The sequence below is a fragment of the Oryx dammah genome, unplaced genomic scaffold, assembly GCF_014754425.2.
Source record: "Oryx dammah isolate SB20612 unplaced genomic scaffold, SCBI_Odam_1.1 HiC_scaffold_18, whole genome shotgun sequence".
NCBI lineage: Eukaryota > Metazoa > Chordata > Mammalia > Artiodactyla > Bovidae > Oryx > Oryx dammah.
The window spans coordinates 86,442,786-86,449,744 of record NW_024070202.1 but is presented as its reverse complement, the minus strand read 5'-3'; positions in this window follow the sequence as shown (position 1 = coordinate 86,449,744).

Here is a 6,959-nt window from a genome sequence, read left to right as displayed (position 1 = left end):
AGGGAAAGATAATGGCTGAATTCTGGAACAAGACCATGATAGGGAAGCTGCGATAAAATGGTTTTAAGAAGTCATAAAACTTGCAAAAGTCATGCGTGCGTGCTAAGTTGCTTAAGTCATGTGTGACTTTGCCACGCTATGGACTGTCATCTGCCAGGCTCCTCTGCCCATGGGACTCTCCAGGCGAGAATACTGGAGTGGGTTGCCATGCCCTTTTCCAGGGGATTTTCCTGACTCAGGGATTGAACCCGGGTCTCCTGCGTCTCCTGCATTGCAGGCGGATTCTTTACTGCTGAACCACTGGGGAAGCCCCACAAAAGTCATAATGTACATGAATTAAATGTAGCTACCACATAGGGAAAAACATTACTGAATTGAGTAGTATAAACTTTGAGCCAAGGAAATTATATTAACCAATTCAGAATGCAACTAGAATATATATTGTCTTAGATTCTAGCTCCCGAGTGAGTGTACTTCAATGTATGTCGCTTCATTTTTTTCTATTGTAATAAACTAGTCATTTGTATAATGTCTACTGTAACTTTTAAGGTTTGTCTCTGCTGTCTTTTGGGCTTTCCACATGGGGCTAGTGGTAAAGAATCCTCCTGACAGTGCAAAAGATACAAGAGATGTGGGTTTGGTCCCTGGGTTGGGAAGATTTCCTGGAGGAGGAAATGGCAACCGTTTTCAGTATTTTTGCCTGGGAAATCCCATGGACAAAGGAGTCTGGCAGGCTCCAGTTCATGGGGTCACAAAGAGTCAGACATGACTGAGTGACTGAGCACATTTACTAAACACTGAAGATAAATGTTAAAAGAATACTCTTATATGTTACTTTAAAAAATTGTTTTTATATATATAATAAGAAATATCATTATCTATATACATATCAAAATGATGTACATTTTATATTATGTATTCTATCAAGTAGAGACTATTTCTTTAACTTTTACAACTTTATTCCACCCACTTACTATATATCAAGTGTTAACAATTACTTATGCCACACAAATGACTTTTCCTCCCTTACTTTCCAATCTCCTTACATTTCTGCACAGGCTATACTGTCAATTGTTTGAAGGATTTTAAATGAATCAAAAATAAACATGACTATAAAAATATGAAATCTTTATATCATTGCCAACAAACATTCTTTGAAATCAAACAAATAATACACCATTTAATTACTGAAAGAGGAAAGGCTGTTAAAATGTTGAAGATTGCAGCAACTCATTCTGCTTAACTAAAATTGATATCTTGAGTTAACTGCACATTGATTCATTCATTCCCTTCTATTTTATGTGCATGATATGTTTGTATGTGTGTGTGAGAGAGAGAATTTAGTACTTGTCAAGACGTGTACTATCAGCTGGGTGTACAGCAGTAAATGAAACAGACAGAGGTGCCTGACTTTGTGGAATTTAATTCTAATGGAGGGAAAGCTGTGATAAAAGGCTAGGTTGTGCTGTTTCAGAGATGTGCTGTGACGAGAACTGAAGGAGTGTAAGGGAAGAGAGGACCATGGACAAAAAGTGTTTGATGTGCTGAAGAAAGATGGCCTCTCTGATGAGGCCACACTTGAGAATAGACTTCAACTAAGTTTGGAGCCAAGATTTCCCCAGAGATTTCAGCTCTTTGGGAAAGAGCATTCCAGAAAGAAGGACCTGTGAGTGTAAGGGCTCAGAGGCAAAAGCACACCAATTATGGTTGAGTATACAAAATACCCCTGGAGAAGGAAATGGCAACCCACTCCAGTACTCTTGCCTGGAAAATTCTATGGATGGAGGAGCCTGGTAGGCTACAGTCCATGGGGTCGCAAAGAGTCAGACACGACTGAGCGACTTCACTTCACTTCACTTCACTTCACTTCATACAAAATACAGCCCACAGGAGTAGAAGGAGGACAAAGGGAGTGGTAGATGTATTAACTGAACTAGGAGGCAGCTCACACCTAACATACATGGGACCAAGGGCAAAAGCCATGGAGACCTCTGTGATTCAATGCCTAAATAATTACAAATTGAGCCAATATACTCTTAAATAAAATATGTTCTCATTCCCTTCTTTAACCTTTATAACACCCAGGGGGCCAGATGTAAATGTAAAACTCTTGGACTCATGATTCTAGGTTGATGAATAGGAAGTTGTCCCTGATCCCTGGTCTGCCCCCTGGTCTGCCCCCTTCGCTTTCCCCCTTCAGTCCCATTCTGTAGTGTGAGTGATTATACATATATATGGATATCCCAGATCATTTTATCCAAGATCCACGTGGATTCAGCCCTTCCAGCAGCTGCTTCTTGGTTACCTCTTGGGTCTAGAGTGTGCACAGCTGCAGTAAGGTCTGTCCTTAGAGAATCGGATCGTATGGAATAGATTGCAGCCCTGGAAACATCTGGGCAGGGAATATTGGAGAACAAGGGCACATTCTATAAGTAGGCTGTCGACTCCAGTTGTGCATATTCCAGTGACTTACTTGTAGACTGCTCATCTGGTGGCAGGTGTGTAGTGCAGTTGGGGAGAGGTGAAAACTGGGCCCTGAAAAGCACTTGCTCCAGCCTGACTTCTAAGAGTAGTACCAGCAGGCTTTGTAGATCTTGGTAAAGATTTGGCTCTTAATGAACAAAAATGGGAAGACATGGAAGTGTTTTGATTTGCGTTTTCATTCTCACCTTGACTACTTGTATGGAGAGTACCCTGGAATAGAACAAGAATGACAGGAGGGAGCCCAGTTCAGAGGCTGTTGTATTAGATGTTCAATGACAAATGAATGGATAAAGAAAATGTGGTACATATATACAGTGGAATATTATTTAGCTACAAAAGGAACAAATTTGAGTCAACTGAAGTGAGGTGGATGAACCTAGAGCTTGTTATACAGAATGAAATAAGTCAGAAAGAAAAAAACAAATAATGTATATTAACCCATATATATGGAATCTAGAAAAATGGAACCAATGAACCTATTTGCAAGGCAAGAATAGGGATGTGGATGTAGATAACAGACTTGCGGACACAGTGGGGGAAGAAGAGGGTGAGATGAATTGAAAGAGCATCATTGACATACAAAATATTCTTGAATATCTGGAAGATGGGCTTTAGCAGAGACCTCAAGATTAAGATTCTCTGGATCTGCCCAGATGCAGAGTCTTCTGAAGGATATTGTTTCATCTCAAGATCATCAGACTGAGCAGATGACTAGGTGATATATATATATACATCTATCTCTAAATCTATAGATAGCTTCCACCCAAGATCCACAGTAAAAGATTGTGGATTGTAATGTTTTAATCTCATTATTTTGTTGTTTATTTTTCTAGATATTTTATTTCTTCTTTTGCTGAATTAAGACTATCTTTTTAAAAGATGTTTTTTAATGTGGACCACTTTTAAATTCATTTATTGAATTCATTTATTGAATTATTTATTGAATTCAATATTGTTTCTGTGTTACGTTTTTGATTTTTGGCCACAAGGCATGTAGGATCTTAGCCTCCAAGGATCGAACGGGCACCCTCCCCACACATTAGAAGGCAAAGTCTTAACCACTGGGCTACTGGAGAAATACCAAGAGTTTAACTATGTTTTTTTTAAGAATCCTATTCATAATTTTAATGTTTGCTTTCTTAGTCACTCCATTGTATAGCTCCCATGCATGATTTCAATTTATTAGTACACTAAAGCATATAAATAAAGCAGAAAACATACCTTCCTTTGGGAGCCACTGAGCTTTTCTTGGTACCAAAGCCTTATAATAAATCCATTGGTTGCCTGGTAACTAACTGTATTTGACTGTTAATTAACACTGTAGATTGAAAAAGCCTACAGCAGACCAGACAGTGAGAAATCTGAAACCCCATATCATATTGTACTTAGAAAAGGAGGTTCCTGTCTCCACTGAAACAACATTCAGTGATCTTTTGTTGGGTCTCACTTTTGAAATGGAGCTTACACAAAAAATAGAACTGAGAAGAGGATTATGGTTCAAGTGGTATATATTTGAAGGCCAACTAACTTTGAAAGATTTGAGAAAGAAATGCTGTTTTTCTTCTGACTTAAATCTGCTTATGGATTTTGATACTGTAAACTTCATTGCCTGGTGCTGAACCATTCTTGACAAGTGATGCCAAAATTTACAATGCTATTTAACAATCCACAAGGGTAGATTGTCCAAAACATATTACTTACTGGATTCCAATGACTAGTATTGGATTTGTGTACAAAGGACCACTGATTTCTACTTGCCAACTGGACAGGAACTTGTTATATTGGTAATCTGATTCCTATCTTCAGGATAGTCTGCATCCCAGGGACCATTTTGGCCCATCTAATTTTCCTTTTAGAAAAAGTCCACCCAGTGCTTTAGAATAGGCCTGGGGAGTAGGAAGAATCCTACATGCTGCGGTTCACAAACTAACAAAAAAGCTGGAAAGTGCCACCTAGAGAAGTGTCACTTGAGAAACTCATGAAATTGGACAGGTGCTGGTTCAGAGCAGAATTTCTTTAGATATAATACTGACCACTTAAGAGGAGTATGTGTTGTTTCAGGGGAAGAATTGTGCTTTCCTTCTTGCAGGCTTCTTTAGTATCTTTAACATCACCAAAAAGATTTGAGAGGGAAAAATCCATCAGTTTGGCTAATAAACCAAACTGGTATGAAACTCTTTGGGTTGAGGCTGTGATCTATTCTAATTTGGATGCCTTGATTCCTGGTTGACAAGTGAATTACAAACTCTAGTCATAACTCTTCTCTTAGTATGTCTGGTTGCAGCGTTCAGATATGTGATCCCCAGATAATTTGAACATTGCTATGTAGCCACTGTGCCGCTGAATGATTCAGCAAATGACCATCCAACAGAAAGAATAGGAAAATATGACACTTGTGGAGGTTAAAACAACCATTTCTGGATACACGATACATGATCATGACAAGTCGTCGGATGACAGTTAGATTTGACCATGTCACCATGTTAATGGATGCTTTCTTATAGCCCATGTTAAAGAATGACTACATGACAAGACAGTGAGAACTGAAACCTTCCACATGCATTCTGCTTATGGTCTCTATAATGATGACTTTTATTATTTGGCTAGCTTCATTAATATGACTTTATTGCTCTTTATCAACATGAGTTTAATATTCCAGGAAACTCTTGTCTAGAAAAAGAGAAGATGAAAATAATTTTGTTTATTCCCAGGACTTCCTAAAAAAAAACAATTACAGGATTTCCTTGGTAGTCCAGTGGTTAAGATTTCATGCTTCCAATGCAGGGGATGCAAATTTGATCTCTGGTCAGGGAACTAAGATCCCAAATGCCAGATGGTGTGGCCAAAGATAAAAAAGTTTTTAAACATAAAAGACCCATTAAATAAACACCAAACTGTTCAACTGTTCAGTACAGAGCTTATGACAACTGTTTACTTCCCTGAACTCTCTGAAACTCACACTTTAAAATCTTCATCATGCTGTGTCTGTCAGTCCTAAATTGTAACGCTCCTTACCAATCTTAAGCTCTGCACTGAATATACACCTTGAATCAAATTCCCAGTCTTCACAAATACCATGATTTTGCCATTTCTTTCTGAGATATTATTAAAATCCCTTGAGATTGTGTTCTTCTTTACTGTGGGAAGAATGCAGTCAACTTTATGGTGTCCATAGGAAATCTATATTTCTATCTATACATTTTAATTCTTAAACCATATTAGTAGGCTAAATGTTATCCCATTTTGATTTTAATTTGCACTTTTCTGATGACTATTGATATTAAGATCCTTTTCATGTACTTATTAAAACCTAAATCAATACAATTATAAAAGTCCAAACAATTTATAACAAATATTTTAATGGTGATTAAAATCAACAGTAATATAGAATTAAAAGCAAAAAAATAATAGCAAGTGAATCCTGTAATTTACAAAAAGCTTTAATGAAGTACACAATAATAGTATACAATTCTACTGGAAAACTTTAGAAATTTCAACTATCTGAAGAGATGTGCCCAGTAGGACTTTACAACATTGTAAAGCATAGTATGCCAGCCAGACTTCATAACAGAATGCTACTTTAAAGCCCTTAGAAAATTCTTCTAACAGTAACTTTGGTTTATAAATGGCAAATAATGAACCTTTATAGCTCACTTAATAAGTTTCTATTTAGTGAAGAGGACCTTCACAGTAGTCCTTGGATCACACTTTGAATATCACTGATCTAAGCATTGGTTTCCAAAAGGAAAACCATTGTGATATTTTCTCAAAGAACAGATTTATTAATATGATTTCCATATATATATTAATAAAGTAGAATTCCAAAATGCTCACTTTGGAAAAAAATGTCCTAAGTTGTCTAATAACAATATGTGTTTAGAAGGTATTAGTTATTTGTATCCTATGTGTACTACTAAGAATGACATGGTTTTATATTTGTGCTGTGCTTAGTCGTTCAGTCATGTCCAACTCTTTGTGGCCCCATGGACTTCAGCCAGCCAGACTCCTCTGTCCATGGGGATTGTCCAGGCAAGAATATTGGAGTGGGTTGTTATGTCCTCCTCCCAGGGTATCTTCCCAACCCTGAGACTGAACCCAGGTTTCCCACATTGCAGGCAGATTTATATTTAGGAGGTTTATTCAAAAAGTAGTGCAAAGAAAACAATAATGACAAATGTATTATCAGTTATTATGTATAGATTCTCACTATCTAACAGATAGTAAGGGATTGATCCATTTGGAAATATACCAGAACGTACCTGCCAAAGTGAGCATTATTCTCTTGGGAGGCTAGTTTTCCTAGCACATTTAGCTGCTAAATAATTAGCAATATATTTGCATAAGAGAATTTTTTAAAAATTCATTAAATAATTTCCTTAACAGAGCTGTAGGTTGTAAAGCTTGACTTCTAACAAAGACAGCTGAATGTTGTTTTAAATTCGCTTTAAAATTACTAAAATTGAGGCAAACTAAAT